The 21,218-nt window shown below is 42.3% G+C and overlaps 1 long non-coding RNA gene across 1 annotated transcript in view; it reads right to left on the reverse strand.

Moving 5' to 3' along the window:
• Positions 1–12,463: 12,463 nt before the first annotated feature.
• LOC123606576 overlaps positions 12,464–21,218 on the reverse strand; it is a 32,585-nt gene continuing 23,830 nt past the window's right edge. Inside the window, exon 2 of the long non-coding RNA XR_006716348.1 lies at positions 12,464–15,790. This is a non-coding gene — a long non-coding RNA (uncharacterized LOC123606576). The remainder of the gene's footprint in view (positions 15,791–21,218) is intronic.

A 21,218-nucleotide genomic window follows, 5' to 3' on the forward strand; every position in this document is an offset into this window, starting at 1 on the left:
GGTAGTTCTATTCTTAGTTTTTTGAGGAACCTCCATACTGTTTTCCAGAGTGGCTGCAACAGCTTGCATTCCCACCAACAATGCAAAAGAGATCCTCTTTCTCCGCATCTTCACCAACATCTGTTGTTGCCTGAGTTGTTAATGTTAGCCATTCTGACAGGTGTAAGATGGTGTCTCATTGGGGCTTTTATTTTTATTTTCCTGATGATGAGTGATGTGGAGCATTTTTTCATGTGATGGTTGGTCATCTGGATGTCTTCTTTGGAGAAGTGTCTATTCATGTCTTTTGCCCATTTCTTCGCTGGATTATTTGTTTTTTGGGTGTTGAGTTTGATAAGTTCTTTATAGATTTTGGATACTAACCCTTTATCTGATATGTCATTTGCAAATATCTTCTCCCATTCTGTCGGTTGCCGTTTAGTTTTGCTTGGACTCAGAGTCTCTTAATGAGCAGATCTGTCACTCTGAACCAGTTCTGTCCCACGAGTGTGATTCTCCAGAGCACTCAGCTTGCTCCTCCATGGGCCCACTTCATTCTCACTGTGATTCAACATTGATTGAAAGATAGCTGGGGCTCATAACTACATACATTGTGGTGCCACAGAGAATTACCCAGATTTTAAAAATTGTAGTTTATGCAGATAGCTTCAAGAATCATGTTTGGGGCAGGCAGGGGCCACAACTATGTGTACGAACTCATAAGGTCATATTTGTTCCAAATTGAAAGAGATCTTTGAGGGCAGTTAGAGGAACTTCCTTATTTTTATAGTTAGGAATTTGAACTCCAAAGACAGGTACAACTCAGAAACACAACTGATAAACTAAATGATGCTAGAGAATTCCTCTCTACATAAACCCAAATGAAAGAGTTCATTTTCAATTCTTTTACTGATACCTACTTTTCATTCCAGTATTTGAGTTATGTCACATTTTGGTAGCTCTGATATGATTCACAATTATGTCGCTTTTAAAATCAAACTGAAGTGAAATCTCTAACAAAATTCTAAAACCTGAGACAGTGACAGTCCAAAAGGAAAACTCAATTTGGAGCCCTACTTGAATGTCCTCAAAATTAATTCAAGAGTGAAATAGAACTAAACTGTACGCTGTAAGGAATTGCTGGCTCTACTTCCCCTAGCATACTTATATCAGTATATTATATAAGCATATACTTATATATGACAGACAGACATATTAAGAAGAGAATAGAAAAATAAAAAAGCTTCTTTACATGACTTAAGCTACTCCATTAACAACGCTGCTAAACAAAGGAATTTTAAGAAATAAGAAATTAAAAACAGACATAAAGAAAACTAGCAGAGCGGCGCCACCTAGTGTCGATAACCTGAAAAGCATCTGCTCTTTCCTGCGCCCTCCAGTGGTAGAATTCACCGTTTGTCATTGGCAGGAAAACTAATTCTAGAAACACATCGTTTGGTTTCTTTCCTCCGCTCTGGATGGGAGACAGAAAGAGATTGCATTTCAATACATATTCGTAGCAAGATGTACCTTCATTCACTATATTTAAGACAAAACAACTACAGAGATCCAATTTCTGGTTGATCACACAAGTCTTCCTATAGACATGATTTCAAGAGAACTGTACTCATTAACCTTTAAAATCTGAATAATCTTAAAAGATGTCAGCCCTTCTATTCCCATGACATATTGTTCAGCGTGAAATTTTACAAACACCATCCCTGTACCAACATTTTAGTAACATTTCAAAGCCAAAACAAACTTTGATTTAAAAAAAACAAAATAATTTATAAGTAAATGTGAGAGAGTTTGATCCAGAAATAAGGTTCATCTTCCTCTGTGCCTTGGTTTACCCGTCTGTAGTGGGGAAATTGTTCTGATTCCAGTCTCCCTACCTTCCTTTAGGAGTGAGGGAGAGTTGACAGTAATAGGATTACATGAGATTGTCCCTAGATGCTAGTTAAAAGTAGAAAGTATATGATTCAGACAAAACTGAGATACTTTGTTATTCGTATTAAGAGTTTAAAAATGTTGGCGTTGATGTCTAATACCAGCACTGCTTGAGTGAAGGTAAGAACAGTGCACCAAAGAACGAGATGAACTTAACTAGTTACATGATCTATCCTTTGATAAGTCATTTATGTCTGGACTCTCTACTCCATAGGGCCTGTTCTGGCTCTGATATCCTACAGTTAGATAATATGATTGCAATTTCCCTGTCTCTGTCCCAGCATAGATCGTCATTACCTCTTATCTGGACTAATGCAATATCTTCCTAACACATCTCTCCTAGCTCCAATCCATCCGGCCGAGTAATCAAGGAAGATGGGTATTTCCAGCATAAATCTCCCTAAAGTGTAAGTCCAGTCATCCCATTCCCCTGCCTAAAGGCCTGAAATGGCTCCCCATGGCATTTTGCGGGGCAACCAGCCTTAATCGGCATCTATTCTGTGCCAGACAGTATAATTGGTGCTTTCCCACCAGTGTCATCACATCCATGCAATGATACTTCAGATTGGTGGGTCATGCCCATTTTCATGAGGGTGGCAGCTGGGGCGGAGGGGGGGAGTCTGAAGCTCTTGGGGGTTCAGGGAACTGATTCAAGTCCCAGTGAGACAGCGAAGAGCCTGGGATGCAAATCCAGGTCTCTGGTTCCAAAATTCGTGGTATTTGTGAGCAGTTAAGGCGTCTACTTTGGAGCCAGAAATGCTTGGGTTGGAGTCCAGGCTCTGCCAAACATGGTTACACACTGTGTGACCTTTGGAAATTTTCTAACCTCTCTATGCCTGTTTCCTTATCAGTAAAATGGGTGCTTAGTGAGTGTTTTGTGTTATTGTCACCACATTTTCTCACTGAGTAGGCATGAAGATCCCCCCTTAGCATTCAAAGTGCTTCTAAACTTGATTCCAACTGGATTTCCTGTTTTTTCTTCTACTACTTTCCAAAGAGCCCAATGCCGAATCGTTCCAATCCCTCTCCAACCCCACCCCACCCCCCATACTTGCAGGTGTATTGACCTTCCCCCCTAGATCTCTGCTTTTGCTGCTTCTGGTGTTCTCCCTCTTCAGCAAGTCTGTTCCTCCTCTCTACCAAACCCTAGTGGTTAGCACAGTGATGGGCGTATGGCAAGCATGTAATAAATGTTAGGCGTTACCAGTATTATGGTAATTGATGGTACTGTTAATAATATCCCTCAAGGCCCAATTCCAAACTCACCTCTTTCATGAGACATTTTCCAGCCCTCACATGGGGTGTTGTCCTCTTCTGAACTACCTGTCTGTTGCCCTACCTGCCACTCAGCACACTCTCAGGCTGTGCTGACCCATACAGTAGCTGCCGGCCACATGTGGCTACTGCACTTGAAATGAGGCTGATCCAAAGTAAGATCTGCTGTAAGTGTATGATATACCCATATCCCAAAACTCTGTATAAGTAAAAGAAGTATTAAAAGTTTCATTGGTATTTTAATTTTTAGTATTTTAATTTTATTGACTATATGTTGAAATGATAATGTTGAACAGATTAGGTTAAATAAAACGTGTTATTGAAATTAATCTCACCTGATCCTTTTTCTTTGCAATTAAAATTCCATGTATGATTTCCATTATATTGCTTTGGAGAGCACTATTCTAAAGTACAGTTATTTTTTTTTTCAACGTTTTTATTTTTTATTATTTTTGGGACAGAGAGAGACAGAGCATGAACGGGGGAGGGGCAGAGAGAGAGGGAGACACAGAATCGGAAACAGGCTCCAGGCTCTGAGCCATCAGCCCAGAGCCCGACGCGGGGCTCAAACTCACGGACCGCGAGATCGTGACCTGGCTGAAGTTGGACGCTTAACCGACTGCGCCACCCAGGCGCCCCTAAAGTACAGTTATTTTTAACAACCGATCTGACTCGAAGATGTAGTTCATATTCATGGTATGAAGCTGAGAAAATGCAGAAAAGCACAGGGTGGAAAAGGTGGTAACCCACCACTCAGGAAGAAACACTAATGTATATGTTCTAGGATTTTTATTTATAAATATATATTTTTTGGTAAAATATATTTTTTGACAAAGTCAAGGTCATAACCTAAATGTTTTGTTGCCTGCCTTTTTTCATTCACTATAATGTAAATCTCTTCTACTTCATTGAATCTTCATTTTTAATGGCTACATAAGTGTCCCGTTTATGGATGTACCATACTTCATTAAGCCAATCTGTTAACATGCCAGAGATCAGCTAGACGCTCACCAATCTATGATGCCCAAGAAGGGGAAGATTAGGATTCCCAGAATCCCTTGCAGTTAGTTGTGGCCACATGACCAGCTTCTGGCCAATAAAATGTGGTCAGAATGATGTAAGCCATATCCAGCCCATAACAAATCCAGGCATTCCTCCTTATCTTTTCTGTCTTCATTTATCTGTTGGATGAATGCAGGGGTATAGATGAGTACTTTGAGGTTCTGGAAGATAGTAGAACTACAAGATAGAAAGAATCAGGATACCTAAATCACTACACGGAAGGCCATCAACTGTATCATGAGCAAAAAATAACCTTGATTGCGTGAAGCCACTGAGATTTGGGGTTATTTGTTAGAGCAAGCTAGTGTTAATTCCTTTAATACCTAGTATTGGGCATTTGGATTACTTCTCATTTTTTATTATTATAATCTGCAGTGTTAGGATAAATTCCTAGAAGTAGATTCGCAGGGTCAAAGGATATGTACATTTTTACAACTTTTGGAAACTATTGGCAAAAAAAATTTCTTGTATTCCTTACCAGACTGGAAGCCATTTTATAGATTTCCCTTTGATTGCTTCTAAGTATCTTATAGGTTTGATTAAATGCTAAGCAAACAAAAGGAAATACTTCCAAAATAACGGCTCCAAAGTATTGATTTCAGAAACAATGAACTGTATAGATGCCTTTAAGATATATATGTTAAATGGGGCCCCTGGGTGGCTCAGTCGGTTAAGCGTCCGACTTCAGCTCAGGTCATGATCTCACAGTTAATGAGTTTGAGCCCTGCATCAGGCTCTGTGCTGACAGCTCAGAGCCTGGAGCCTGATTCAGATTCTGTGTTTCCCTCTCTCTACCCCTTGCTTGCTTGCTGTCTCTCTCTCTCTCTCTCTCTCTCTTTCTCAAAAGTAAATAAACATTAAGAAAAAAATTTTTTAAAGAAATACAGATTAAAGAAAAATGGAGGCAAGTAACATCAACGTGCTGGGCTGGGAACTTCTTGTTAAAAAGAAGGTGTGTTCATTCTTCTAATTGTCATGGTGAAGCCATAAATAGCCAGTTTGGGTATGTACCTCCCACACTATGGGGTACTGATATGCAGCTGGCCACTTGAAAGTTTGCTTTTTGCATCTTTTTGTTCCTCCATGGATTCTCTGTATGAATCTCATTGCATATACCTGTGCTATGCCTTTTTCATGTATCACAAACAGTGATTTATTTGTAGCTACATTTAGTCCTTCAAGAAACATAAATATTAGATTTGGGACAGGTGAAGTTAAGACTACATCATCATTAAGATTCTTTCCAAATCTAAGATTCCACGTGAAAGGTTCTTCAAAGAAATGAATATGATTATCTGGTGCAAGGGCCTACTCTGTAAGAGATCACAGACCAGTCTGGAGGCCAAATTTTAGTTTACGGGGGTTTGGTTTTCTGGAAGCCCAAGCAGTGACAATAGCTTATATTTCTTTCAATCACAAACCAGTGTTGTTTCTTCATGTTAAAAATCATTGAAATACCTCCAGCCCCTCATTACCCGAAAATGCCAGTTTATGTTCAAAATTCTTTCAGAAGAATATGGTTTCACGTTGAGTGGAGTTGAAGTTTTCAAGTCCTCAGGATGTTGAGGACAGCAAAACCCCAGGTTCTAGTCTTCCTATAATGAGATAATTCTCAAGTTGTTGTGGTAAAAACTTGTGTACAATGAAAAAACATAGTACATTCTAAATAAATGGGTCTCTTGACCTTATTTCTGGAAATTTTATTAATGGTTGAGAAACAATAACCACATAGGAATGAGAAAAATTTCTGTTATATCATCTCTTGAAGAAAATCAGAGTTATAGAGGAATGGATTCCAGAACACCCAAGACAACAAACCAGCTGCAAGGTTAAAAATATTATCTATTTGATGCTGAACAATGTTGTTGGGTGTCTTTTCTCTAGGTGAACTTCTCTAGGTGAACTTCCCTGACTGCCTAGCTATGTAGTGTCACAAAGACAATCCTCATTGTGGAGGATGAAGAAGAAATTAGTGTCTTGTAACTAAATGTTATGCCTCTTTAATGGGTCAGAAAGAGACGGGCTTGGGTTGCCTGGGTGGCTCAGTCAGTTAAAAGTCCAACTTAGCTCAGATCATGATTTCACAGTGTGTGGGTTCAAGCCCCGCGTAGGGCTCAGGGCTGTCAGCTCAGAGCCTGGAGCCTGCTTCAGATGCTGTGTCTCCCCCTCTCTCTCTGCCCCAACGCCCCCTTGTGCTCTGTCTCACTCTGTCTCAAAAATAAATAAACGTTAACAAACAAAAAGGGGGGAGATGGGTTTTGGGGAAGCCAAACTGCTAGCATAAGCACTAGTTTGTTTTATTTGGACCTTTTCTGTTCTTCTGTGGTTACATGGTGTTGTTTAAACTATAAACCCATCGCCTTCTCAGACTGCCCTGATGGCAGGGTTCTAGGGGAGAGTGACATCCACCAACTTCCTTTGCAATCTCTCTCTTTTTCATACTCAGGCAAGACCAAGGCTAAGAAAGGTCCTTCTAAGGGACAAGACACCATCAGACCAGACAGCACTAGAGTATATGACACGTGAGTAAAAAGAGGCACAAAGAAGTATCTTATTCTCTGAGTTGACTATCTTCCACCTCCCACCCGCCCTCCCAGAATGGAAGTTCTCCAAACACGGGGATCTCATTCTCAGGTGCCTAGAACATAACTGGAATATAGAGAATGCTCAAAACTATATTTTTGAAAGGTAGAGAGGTAAAAGGAGAGAGCCATGAAACTCTTACTGGATAAAATGTTTAAGGTCGAGCAAAATTGCCAGATCTCCTAACACCCGAGTGGTCAGTATTTATTGATTACCTAGGATGATATCCCAGATGCAGTACCCAGACTCTAAATAATAGTAGAAGCAATCACAGAGTAAGAGTCTAATCACTTTCTAGTCAGACAGTAAGTAAGTTTCTTCTAGTTTACATCATCTTATACCTGAGAAACTGATCTCAAAAGAGGGCAGAAAAATACTAATGGGCATTAAAATAAAGCATGTGCCTTTCATTGCGAGCATGTTCTCTGCTGTTTTGCACAAGCTACTTCCCCTATCACTGTATCAATTTATCATAGGAGAACGGCTACCCAAACTCATATCAAATGACACACTCCAAATTTTCTTTGCCATTTAGTATGCATTTTAAATTATATAGTAGCATTGAGACTTAAAATAAGGAAGGTATTTAAGGGATCCATTTTATGTCATGTTAGTCATCCGTGGGGTGGACTGGATGACTCTCGGGACAAAGAATCACAGGAAAGTAGAATTCTTTTCTATTGTAAAGAGTTTTATCCACAAAAATCTCTTGGCCCTTCTTATGGCTCACGTCGTTGTTGATTCCTCCTCATTCACCAACAAGCATCCAGCGCTAGGCCTTTGTCGGTATTCGGTACACGAAGCCTTTATTAAGTTTAACACAATCCTCCACCTCTGGGTTGAGCATCTATCCCCCAAATGCTTTCCCTACCCTCGACACTGAGGCTCATTGCCTTTCCAGTCTTCTTTCTTTGTCCTGGCCACCTTCATTTTGGCTTGAGCTCTACACGGCACTTGGGAAAATGACTGCCCTAATCATAATCTTTAAGATCTCTACAGAAAGTGTCTATAACTGGAATTTCCTCATTACTTTAATGTCCTTCTAGTCATAGCTTCATGGGCCTATTATGTGTAAATTAGAAACACATTATTCCACCAGCAAAGCTTTTCTTTCAAATGCATAGGATTTTATAACCTGTCACAATCTATTAAATTCCGAATTGTTTGTACTGAAACTGACTTTTTTCTGTAAGAAGATGTCAAAGGATCTTAATTTCAGCTAATTCTGGCAACCAAAACGAGTCTCCTCTACTTAATAGCTGGCAGTGGTCTCTGCAGTAAAATGCTTCCAGGAACAATTGGAAATTACTAAGATAATAGTGTGTTTCTTTAGATTAGTATCACCTCTGAAATGTGAAGCTTTTGCCAATTCAAAGCTCCTTTGCTGTCTTTCTAAAACTGAATTTCCTGAAAAGTTCTTAAATATTAAGAGGAGTTGATGTAAGTAGACAAGAAGACAGCAAACAGGAAAGCTAATGGACAGACTGTGAGTGACCTGTGGAGAGTTCTAGAATTTCACATGGGCTACTTCCAAATAAGGGAAAACTTGGCAGGCATGAGTTTGGAATTCTCTTTAGTTTGTTGCTCTTTGCAGAGCCCAATACTGTTTTTGCTACTATTGCTTCATGGTCATCACCTGGAATATTTCCAGAGATGATATGTTTTTGGGTGGGAAAAGCATCATGTCCTTCACAACCAGCTCATGAAGTGTGATGCAGACTCAGCCCTGGAGTGAAGAGTTTGCCATGAGTCATCTCATCTCTGACTTTGGGTGTTAACTCAAATAGCTAATCCCAGGGAGCTATCGTGGGGCAAACTCAAGACTCTATGCTTAATGCTTGATGAGGAGTAACTAATACGAATAGCCAGGCAGGACAATAAGTGTTCCACGTGCACTAGCTTATGTAAGCCTTCAGAAAACAAAACAAAGCAGAAATAAAAAGGCTTATTATTATTATTCCCATCTCACAGAGGGCAACAGTAAGTCTAAAAAGGGCAAGTTAAGATTTGAACTCAGATCACCCTTCAACGTTTTTGTTTTGGAAAAGATCCTCGATTTCTCCAGGATGGGATGACGAGGATCACAAAAGAGCTCCAGATACCGGAACTTTCTTGTTGGTGCTTGTAGGTCTCCTTACCTTTGTGTTTTGCCACCAAGCATTTATTGTCCGTTAAGTCGGGGAGTCTCTGGTGTGAAGATGCTCTTAAAGCAGGAGAGGCACCGTATGCAAAACAGACAACATTATAGACAGATTCTCGAGGCATTCCGAATGACTGGTCAATTCAGTCAGTTTAGGATTGAACAGTTCAAACTGACCGGGTGTCTTCGCGTTGTGCCAGTGAAGTTTCAGACAGAGAATCAGTCAATATCTGTGAACGCATCATCCCCACGGCTTGGCCCTGTGTACACCAACTAATTGTTGGATGTTTTGCACTTTTCTCTCATTTGTTTTTACACGATATGATTTTCCTTTGCTTAATTTTTCTCTTTCTGTTTGATAAGTCCTGCCTGAACAATTCTGAGCTTCTTGTCAGAACAATTTTTACCAATTATGCTCATGGCAATGCCAAATGTGGGTGTGCTTAATTTAAGTATTAATAGTGAAAATAATTATATTTCACCCAAAATAGTAGCATATGTTTACCATGTTTCATGGGCTATAATCCTTTTATCTGCTTTTCTCGGACTGTGGTTTTCAATAAAATTCATTTTCAATAATAAAATTCCCCAAAATGAAATTCTTTATTTTATGTTGACCCGAGACACCTGGGCAACACGTCCCTTAGAAGAGATGTAATTTGAATATATTACACTTGAACGGAGCTGTCTTTTAGGCAGTGACCTTTGGGTTGCAATGAATAAAACTTCACTCAAACTAGTTGAAAAACAAAATGTACTTTTTCAGGGAAGTGAAAGATTTGCCAATTAATCAGAAAGTCAGTTAATCAGAACATCCTTTCACAAAGTTCTAGCCTATCAAATTTTGTTTTTCCGTTTGTCCATTCATCGATTTATCCATTCCATTAAGATCGACTGAGCCTCTACAACAAACCAGGTACTGGGGACACATGGACAGGGGCTCCACGATCCTTGCACTCAGGGAGTCTTGTCGCCCCTCCCTTATGCTCCTTCCTTCTCAGCATTTCTGTGTGTGTGCTATTGAAGAGTTTCTAGAACTGATGCAAAAGATAGGAGAGGGGGTGAGGAGAAGCTGTAAAATGGAAGACATCACTCATTCTTAAATCTATTAAAGATTAACATTGGAAATCCAATGTTAAGATGAGAATATATTTCTGTGGAATGCACTGCTTATTAACTTAAGAACCAAGAGATTTCAAAGCTTAAAAAAAACTGAGTCCGGTAGTCACTGAGACAGACCTAATCATTTTCTTCGAATGATACTTACAGATCTAATAGAAGAAATCTCCGAACGTACCTGTTGTTGTTAGCTCTTTTTTCCTGTCCAGCTGTGTAGACATCCTCACAACCAACCAGAGGGCTGGTAAAAGTCCAGATTTGTGGGTTCCGTCCCCAGTTTCTGATTCCTGAGGTCCAGGAGGGAGCCTGAGAATTTCCATTTGTAGCAAGTTCCCGGGTCATGCTGATGTTGCTGGTCCAAGGACCACATTTTAAGAAAGGTTGTTGTAAATAAATGTTACTCAAAGTGCCAACTGCAGATGAGAACTGTTCATTACCAGTCTGTGACAAGAAAAGTACAGAAACTGAGAGGAAGCAGTGGGAATCTTCTATAATTTGACATTGCCGTGACATCCAAGTGCATGATCAGTGGGCATATCTCACTGAATAGCTGAGCTCAGGGCTGTCAGACTTGCATTGTGAGTCACATGTGGTATAAGATACATGCTAGATATATACAGGGAGCCCACATTTTATTCTGTAACAGACTGGAAATAAAAACACAGGTTGTTCACCATACACAGTTTGAGAAGCACCACTCTCTAAACCGTCATGCTATATACTGCCTCAGGGTCATCCCCAAAATAGTTTCGGGCAGGTAGGAGGAGGACAAGGCCATGTCTTGGCCTGATGCCCTCTGCCTGGGAAGGCCCAGAGGAAACAGACAAGGCTGTACAGATGGGCCCTGGGTGTGACACCACACATCCACGGAGTGGGTCAGCCCAGTGGCCACAGAGATTGTGCTTTTTTGAGGCTGGAGGCCTGGAAAAAGAAACTGACCAGTCAGAATTTAGGATGCCCAACCTCTGCAAGGGTCAAACCATGTAACAGGAAGGTTGGATGCTTCCCAATGAAATCAATATGGGCCCCTCAATTTCAGGCAGCCAAGATTTGAGACTCAGTGCAGGCAACTCTTAACTGTCACAGAGTCACCTGATCTCAGGTCTGGGAAATTGACTTAATACCTGGGCATAGAAGCTTGGGCATGACTAAATCTGCAGGTGGAGACCAAGAGCAGTTGCCATCATGGGTGCACCCTAGCCCAGGAAAGGGGAAAGCAAAACATCATCCTTCTATCTCAGCTACTTGGGCTGGCATTTTCTTTTACCACTTCAAACATTTTTATTAAAATTTCCAATCATCTGATTTCTGTCAGGATTCAGCTGTTCTTAGCCTTAAATTCTAGGATCCTCTTGGGCTGGCTAGAAGGAAAGCCATGTGATGGGGCCTCCATGATTTCAAGGCTTGATGAATGTGCCTCAAATTGGCTTTGCTAACTGTCTTTTCAAATGGATCTCCTGATAGCTCTATGATTTTACCAGCAGTGATTTATTTTTTAATATTTTGCACTTCAAGCTCTGATAAATTCAGTATTCTTTCTAAGCACTTGTACAAATTAGATTGTAGTTAGGGGAGGCTAACATTTCTACATGTTCAATACGTCAAGGCCTCATAAGCAGGCATTGCAGCTGTCTGTTTGCTTTTCTAGTCCCCACTGAAGTCTGCTCTTCTCTAAAGCCTGCCTTGGCTGGAGTCACCCCAAGAAGAGGTTTTCATTACCTTGTATCCATAAATAGCCATCAGCTTTGCTCTGTGGCCTCCAGCCACCCATTTGAAAGAGTGACCTTACATGCTCAGAGGCTACCTCCCAGGGCTTTAGCCTTCCAGTAGGAAAACTAACTGCCCCAGAAATGCTGTAGACTGGCTGAGACACAGCGATACTACCAGACTTCCGATAAAGATATGAGTTCCGAGATGATGAGCTAGAGAAACAGAAAAGAGGGTAACACAGATAGTAGTATACACTGGTGATGGGTCAGACCTGGGTTTGATTCTTGCCATATCATTTAGACTGCTTCTGAGCAGAAAGTAACAGAAAAACTAAGTCAAACTAGTTTAACAGCAAAGGAAATTTAGTGGCTTATATTGGTCTAGAGGCAGAGCAGGCTTCTGAGTTGACTGGTCCAGGGGCTCAAGGACATCACTGGCTCTTCTCTCCGCTCTACTGTTTCAGCTTCATCCTCAGACTGATTCCCTAAGTTCCCTCAAGGATGCAAGACTGGCTGCGGATTGTAATTGGGCTTCCTCATGAGGGGCCAGCAAGGGAAGGAGAGGGAGAACTGGTCTCTCACAACCAGTGAAAGAAAAGTCAGTCACTTAAATATGAGTGGCAAGGAGAATGCCCTGCACTGATTGGCTACATTCTGGTTTATTTGAGCCAATCACTGTCCGAAAAGGCTAAGACTTCCAGAATTGGCTTAAACCAATTAGAGTCATTCATTGGAGTTAGGGGTGTGGCTGATGGCTGAAAACCCAAGGGGAGGAAGGAATGGCAGGTGGGGGCCAACCAGCATGCTCATGATGCTGGCTCTGTCGCGCTCATCCCCTTGACCTCCTCATTCAACCTCTCTGAGCCTCGCTTTCCTCATCTGTAAATTGAAGATTACCTTGATACCCACTTCCCTGGTTGTGATAGGGATTAGGAGAGAGATAAGAACAGTAAGGAGCTCTGCACTGTGCCTGGCACACCATAAGTGCCCGGTGAAAATTAGGAGGCAGATCGCCGGAAGTAGGTACTCGCTCTATTTAGACATTACGTGATTTCTTAGGCTTGTTTCCAATAGCTCTTCCCCCTTAGTGGATGCAAGTGAAATGGCCATAAATGGACAGCAAAGACTGTTTAGAGAGACAATTTTATGCTGATTTATCCAGATATTATTTAGGTGGCGGGGGAGGGGGGTGGAAACAAACCTCAAACCAGGCAGTTCTATTACATTCAAAGAGTATCTCTGGGTAGTGAGTTTAAGAATAATAGTAATAATGATAATAATAATAATATTAAAACAAGGAAAGTGAAAGGAAGAAAAAAATGAAAATGATGATAGAAGGGGAGTAGCTACAATTCATTAGGCACTGTTGGGTGTTATACTGGGCACTTTACAGGAGTTGTGAGCTGTTGGTGTTGGTTTTATTATATCTATTTGTACGCAAGAAACAGAAATTTATCTAAACTAAGGAGTTTGCCCGAATTCAATAGCCTTTAAGTGGCAAAACCTGGATGGGAACCCAAATTACTATGACTCCAAAGTTCATTTCATGTCTTCATTTCAAAACTACTTGTAAAGGAGGGTGCCCCCATTCATTCATTCACTCATTCATTCATTCCCTCACTCAGGCTCCTAGCAGCTGGCCCTGGAGCCCCTGCCAGGATTGGTGTTGGGGAAAAGAAAGGTGAATAGGACACAGCAGTGCCCTCAAGAACCAGACAGTGTCCACGTCCTGGGATTCCTGGCTTTTTCGAGGAGTTCCCAGGACAAGGTTGTATGCAGCAGGGTTTCGCACTCTTTCTCAGTCAAATGAGAACTATTGAATCACTAATGATGACGGAGGCACAGCGTGCTCCACAGCCTGCAAGACACAGGGGGCTGCCCTCTCCCCCCAGCTCCCTCTGCCATCTGCTCTCCTCGGTGAGACAGTTTGATCTTGAGCTATCTCAGGGCGAAGGAGGTCGGACCGTCAGAGGTCACCTTAACTCCCCATAACTCTGCTCCAAAGAAATAATTGTTTCAGAGGAAAATGGCTGTGACCAGTCAGATTCTTCTTTATTCAGAATCTGGACTAGATGAAGAGAATGGGTCTTGGGGATTTATATTGTTGACTCTGTTCAATTCACCCAACTGTGTTGAGATGGCCTGTGTGCTGGGGATATGCAAATCAGTGGGTATCACAGTGCCTCTGGCCTCTGGGGTCCACAAGCTAGCAGAGCAAACACAGGCACATAGAAAAGAATATGTATTAGAATAGAATTGTCTAGTATGCCTCTCAGTATGGCCAAACAAGTTGTTAAAATTTCAGCAACTAACTCCAGGCAGGTAAACACATGCTGTCCTCACTGCCCACCCACTTGCCCCACAGAATCCATCTTCTGTCTTTTCTGTCCTGACCCCACCTCAAGGACCTGCTTCCCACCCAGTGGCCCCAACTTCCCCATGATCCCCAAACAGGGGCCTCCAAACCCCTGCCCCAGCACTGCAGTGGCCCTCTGTTTTGTTTGGTCTGCATCTGAGCATAGCAGTTGCTCAATGTTTTGACGGTCATCTCTGAATAAAGGCACATACCATGTGCTTCCTGGAGTCCAGGGATGGGGAAGAAAAGTTGGGACCAGTGGAAGGGAGAACGCCCCCAAGAGCACACATGCGTGGAACATCTGTTGTGTACTCAGATCTCTGGCCCGCACATTGAGCCATGCTCCCCAGAACTTCCCAAAGTCTTCCTGCTTTACCCGCATCCTGCAGTCATCCTGCTTTGAGTCCCAAGGCCGCTGCTTACTGCTAAAGTCAGCCAAAAGGAGCAGATATGGGTCAGAAATACAGGGCTCCCACAAATTGAGGTCTGCCTCCTGGGAATCGGCTTCAGTGTCCTCTGAACTTTTACTTTGGTTTTTGTAGGAATAAAGGATTCAACAACCAGATGGCTGGATCCTTTTATCTGATGATTGGAACTCTACCCATTAGGATGCTTTTGGCTACCAGTAAAAAGAAAAAAAAAAAAAATCAAACTCGCTGAAACAAATGGGAAAATTCAAAGGAAACACACTATGGATCCCAAGCATGGCTCTGTCTCGGTGTCTGAGCTATCCGGGTGACCTTGGTGTCTGTTCTCTGCCGTCCTCAGTTACCTTCAGCCTCAAGTAGGCCTCCTCCATTGTTGCAAGATGGTGGGCAGCAAGAAAAATCAGAAAAAGGTTGTATGTTCTGGTGTTTCTGTCCTCCAGAAAAAGGAAATCTTTCCCCACAGCCCTCCAGGTGGCTCAGCCTTCTACCTCACCATCAGAAATGGGTCACGCATTCACTCCTGGCCAATGGCCAATGGAGGAATTGCAGCCACCATTGCTGGCTTTTTCAACTGAGATTCCCAAATCCGTTGCCAGCAATCAGGAATGTCTGCTACTAGAACCTACGGGAAAGAGAAAAGTGGAATTGGAGAAGATGATGTTAGTGAGTAAAATGTGGAACATGGGAGTGTGTCACTAGAAATCAGACGTTAAAAGACAAAGGATTTTGGAGTAAAGAAACTTGGTTTGGAATGCTAGCATTACTTAGTCATTGTTTTCATTGCTAATTACTATGTGACAATCACCCCCCAAACTTGGTGGATTAAAACAAGTACCATTTATTTTTGCTCGCTGATCAGCAGATCAGCTTGGTGGTTCTGCTAATCTGGGCCAGGCTCAGCTCATCTGGACCCTTTCAAGCATCTTCAGGAGGCTGGCTGGTATGGGATGGTCTCTGCTGGGGCAGCTCATCTCTGTTTCACGTGGCCCCTCATCCTCCAGCAGGCTGGGCTGGGCTGGGCTGGGCTGCTGTGTGCCGACTGTGTGCCCGACTTCCAGGAGAAAGAGTGGAAGTGTGGTGGGGTCTGGGCTCAGAACCGGGACGCTATCAGCAAAGAATCATTCTCTCGGCCAGAAGCAAGCCATGAAACCAGTCAAAAGCTGCAAAGTCACATTGCAGAGTGTGGATCCTGGAAAGAGGGAAGAACGGTAATCACTTTGGCAATCAATCTACCACCATGACCTTTGTAAGACATTTCTTTTCCCTGCACCACCATTTCATCACCTCTAAAATGACAGTAATAATAGTATCGACCTCAAAGTCTTACTTGAGGATTAAGTGAGAAAATGCATGTAAAGTGCTTAACACAGTGGTGGGCACACAGTAAGCATTAAATAAGTACTAGCTTTTATTACGCTTGTAACTAGTCTTATTATCATTATTATTATAGTTGTTTTAATGATTACTATGATTTGGAGTATCTGTGTGCTGGGTTATGACTCCCCCTAGGATACAAACCTAGTGAACTAGCTTCCAAAAAGCCCAGACTTTATGGAAATCCTAGCCGGCTCCCCAGAAGCCTGCTAATCAAAGGAGGGTGATTTCTGAAAGCTCCCCATCTGCCTTCCTCCCGCTTGCTGCTTGGCGAGTGCTGTTCTCTCTGGGTTTTTGCTGTGCTGGCTGCTTGGAGCTCCCTGAGCTCTATCCCTCACTTGGAACCCTCCAAGGAACGGTGGTTAGCTGCTATTTCAACAGAAACCATAGTTTTGGCCAGCCTGCCTCCTGGAGAAAGGGAGCAGGCTTCACTCCCAGGACAGCAGATTTTCTGCTCTGTTCCGCTGTTCTGTCTGTGCCCAGTGCCAAACTCTCTAGAGGCGATAACGTGGTTCACGGTGCCCAGAGTGGGCCGTGAGTGAAGGAAGGAGAAACCTCCCAGCCTCATCTCACATTTACTCCAACCCAAGCCTCCAAGAATTAAAACCAGTTGGCCATCTCTTGGAAAGAGAATTTGTCTCTTAAATCTTCAAAGGAGAAAAGTTTTTTGTTTTATGTTTGTAGAGGTTTTTTTGTTTGTTTGTTTTTTATAGTTGTTTTGTTCATGAGGAAAAAAAACCCAAAAAACCCCAGTGACGGTCCTGGCGTCTATACCCCATGCAGATTCTGAAAGTACCAAGGAGGAAAGGCACAGAGCTCGTTCCACAAGGCAGCCTGCTAATTTCATTTGCCACCACGGTTTTCCCATCTGCTAAGGGACCGGCCCAGACAATTTTCCATGTATAATTCACAGTCCTTTGTAATTGAAGCTCAAACAGAATCAACAGCTTGATCAAAACGCCATGGCAAGGATTCAAAGGGTGGCACTCCCATTTTCTGTCCTTGCTCCAAGCAAAGCCAGTGCTGGCCCTTCCATGCGTGCACTTTCTCTCTGTCTTGCTCTCTGTGTCTCTGCTTCTCTCTCCCTACCTTGTTCCACAGCCTGCCCGGTTCCTCCCTATCTTTCCCCTTTATGGGGCACTCCATTTCTACCTCACAAATGCACTGCCTCTGCGACCATTGTCAGAGCTCCACCAGCTAATTGTGGCCCCCACCCCCATGTCATCTGGCCATGGCCAAGATGGATGGATGCTCAATCTGCATTATTTATGTCTCTCCTTTGTGTTGGTGATGTGCTTTTGCATAACATATGTAAACTTCTGCTGACACTGGGAATTCATTTGGTTGGAGGTGCTCAAAAAGAGGGGCAGGCTGCGACCTGGTTTGTGTAAATTCACAAGCTATCCGACAGCCTTTGCTTTGTCTCCCTGAGAATTGGAAGATGGCTTCTCGTGAGAGTTCTTCGAATTACACTTGACAGTCAGGTGAGCTCTTTTGCTTAAAGAGCTTTGGCTCCATCTGGGCTATAGGTCTTCTGCCTTCAAATGGGCAGGGCAAGGGACCAAGGCCCATCTGAAAGTTCAAATGCAAGCCTGTCCCTGCATTGCAACTCCAGCCAGAGATTATCAGAGCAAGGAGGCCTTAGAGCATCTGATTTAATCTCGTCATTTTGTAGAGAGAGAAACTGAACCTCAGAAACATGAAATGGCTCGCCAAGGGACTAGTCTTGGTATGTCATGATATTCGGTCCTTAAATTCCTTCCAATAAGACAACATTGGTAAAAGGGGGCAGGCACCCTTCTAAGCACTTTACACATTGTCTCATTTAATCCCCATGAAAGACTCATACACCAAGACTTGTTTCTATCATTCTCACTTCATAGCTGAGGAAACAGAGGCACAGAGAGGTTAAGTAACTTGTCCAAGATTACACAGTACTAAGCAGCAGACCTAGGACTCAAACCCAGTTAGCCTGGCTCACGAGTCCCTGAAATGCCCACTGTCCTAAGGCCTCTTTGAGCTACCTCGATGATTACAGAAGACTGCCCAAGCTCCACACTTTGCAACATAAGGCCTGATCTGGTCCTGCCCCTCCTGACCTTCTCAGCTTCATTTCTGCTACTCCTCGGCATGTAGCCCCGTATTGGGAAAAGCAGTCTTATGCGTGTTGGTTTTTTATGACTTAAAATAACACACACTGCAGTGTTACCATAGTAAGAAGCGATAGTGATTTCACTAAGGAAACTCCAAGGAGATAGTCCTTAAGTAGTACATACGATATATATTTCATATGCAAAATTCTGATGCATTTATACATTATGTCATGGGATGGGTTCAGAAACCGTAAGTGATAACTCTGTTCTGTATGCCAGTTGTTTCCAAATGTCAGTTCGTAACAAAGCTTTCGTGGACCCAGAAAAATAAGGGCAAGAATGTAACGTGTGTGTAAAATGTGTGTGCGTGTGATTATCAATTTGTAAATGTCCTTTCTTGGGAAGCAATGTCACTTATTCAAAGACTGTAGGCTCTTGTTCTTAAAATTATCAAAGGCAAGAGGAAAGGGCAAGAAATGTTCTTTTGTAAAATAACAGTGTGTGTCATATCAGGAAAATCTTGGGATGTTGTATTTCAAATTTCTTCATTTTTTGATATCTTATTAGATTCTCGGTTTATTTATTTTACTTACTTAACTCATTCAAAAACTAAGCAACTTCTAGGTCACCTCACTGAGATGATCCATGCCCTAAACTCTTCAATCCAGTGTATCTTCTCAGAGCTAGTGGGGCTCAACCCTATTCAAAGTACAGAGCAGGGGTGCCTGGGTGGCTCAGTCAGCATCTGACTTTTGATTTCGGCTCAGGTCATGATCTCATGGTCCATGGGTTGAAGCCGTGAGTGGGGTTCTGTGCTAACAGTGCAGAGCCTGCTTGGGATTCTGTCTCTCCCTCTTTCTCTGCCTCTCTCTCCTCTCCCTCTCTCAAAAACAAATAAATTTTAATAGTAACAAAAAATAGAAGTACAGAGCACACCTCTGTCTCTTGGTGGCCTTTTCTTCAGAGCCCTGCCTCCATTCAGGCTCTCATGCTCTGATACAGCCCATGATGGGCCCGTTCTGACATGGCCTTTCAGCAAGTGGCCTGTGGCCGAAACTACCCTCTGCTTTTCCACTCCTCTGGCCCTGGGCCTCACCTCCTAGTGGGAGACAAGGTATAAGCAGCTGGGAGATTTCACTGCAATACATTTTTGCGGGCTTTGGCATTCTAACACCGGATGCATATTGCTCCAAAGGGTAATTTCCTCTCGTGGAATTTTAGGCAGTGAAGCCAACTGTGGCAAAAAGTTCCAAGCAATACTGGAGAGCTAGTCTTGAGCACTTCAAATTAAAACCCTCAGGGGGCCCTCCTGAATGGCTGTCCTTGATCCAACCCGGCTGCTAGAAACAACAGAACAGTAGCCTACTGATGCGCCAGGAGACAGCCCTTAGACATCGGAATCATTCAAATGCCTTTGGAGGAAATGGGTGGAAGAACTAATGATCATGTACTGGTCTAACCACAGATTTCCTGTCTCCCTTTGTCTCTCTCACCCCCTGTAGACCTCCATCTCCCCTTAAACTCTTCATTCTCTGTCTTCAGCTTACTACAGAACATTTTACCCAAATAGATGAAAAATGTGTGTAGTTTGCATATCCACACATTGATACTCTCTGTAGGTTCTATGATCTCTTGTGCAGTTTGGGAATGAATTTTTAAAGTCTTACAAAGGAGAACTAGCAGGAGCGCCTGGGTGGCTCAATTGGTTAAGGATCTGACTTCGGCTCAGGTCATGATCTCACAGTTTGTGAGTTCAAGCCCCGCGTCAGGCCCTGTGCTAACAGCTCAGAGCCTGGAGCCTGCTTTGGATTCTGTGTCTCCCTCTCTCTCTGTCCCTCCCCTGCTCATACTCTCTCTCTCTCAAAAATAAATAAACATTAAAATTTAAAAACAAAAAAACAAAAAAACAAGAACTAGCAGATCAAGACTCTCAGCTAAGAACACAACAAACCTTATTAAAATAGTAATCTTCAAATTTTCTCTTGAAAACTTAGAGAATGGCCGCTAGAGGCCCAAAGAGGAGAAAGTATGTGTGGAGGAAGGGATACGTAGGGAAGAACCAAAGAATATGGCTTATGGAACCCATAGAGTATCTATCAAGTTATGGTTCAGGAAATGTTTTTGCTTTTCTTATAGCATTCAGTGATGTGACCTGAGAGAATTAATGCTTGTGTTGGGAGATGTAGGATGTGACATGTTTGAAACTCAAGCTGTTGAGGAGATTCTAGTAGACAGGCCCATGCTCACCCCAGATATGTTTTCTGTACCACTCCATCCCACTGCAGGACTCTTCTATGGACTTTGGGATGGCAATCCCACCATTCATTATATTACTAAAGGTCTCCTTCTGCTTCATTACTTCTCAGGCTTGGGGAAATATACCGCTTGAAGTAGACTGAAGGATCCTACCTCCATCCCACTTCTGTGGTGGATCAGGAGGCCTTACTAGGCAACCACAGCTGCCTTCCTCCATCACTCTTTCCATGGTCCCCTTACTCTCTGCCAGCAACTCAGCTGAATAGATTTTTTTTTTTTTTTATCTATGGGATGACCAAACTTTCAATCAAATGATCTTAGTGCTTCTTGGCCTTGCCTTTAACGGCTTACCTCAGCTTCCCGTTACCATGGATCATCTAGTTAAATCCTATCTGACATCATCATCTTCATTTGGTATGAAGATGTTCGTTTACCCATCCCTGTAGCTTGGGTAGAAAGGCAGATAGAGACTGAAATGTAAAACCTTAAGAACGGTACCCAGCTGAAGTATTGTTGGCTAAAATAAAATATTGTTGCCAAAAAGTTTAACTTAAATCTGACCAGCCTTCTAGACTTAACTAATGATTCATAGAAAATTTAAGGGAAAGGGACCTGATATCTTTAATAAGTTGAAGAGAGATAGAAGTTGAGATTTAAAGACTAAAAGGAGACACATCAAACTATTGCCATGTATGGACCTTATTTGAATTCTGATTAAACAAAAATCCTCGTCCATCTCATTAAGAGGTGAATATTCAGTAACTTTTACTTTTTGTGTTTGATCATTTAAATCAAAGTTTATCATAATAGATTGTTATTTGTTAAATATCAATGGTAGAATTTTTTAAAAAATATAGTATTATAGGCAGAATGAATAAAAATATTCATTTCAAA

This window comes from Leopardus geoffroyi, chromosome A2, assembly GCF_018350155.1.
Source record: "Leopardus geoffroyi isolate Oge1 chromosome A2, O.geoffroyi_Oge1_pat1.0, whole genome shotgun sequence".
Taxonomy (NCBI): Eukaryota; Metazoa; Chordata; class Mammalia; order Carnivora; family Felidae; genus Leopardus; species Leopardus geoffroyi.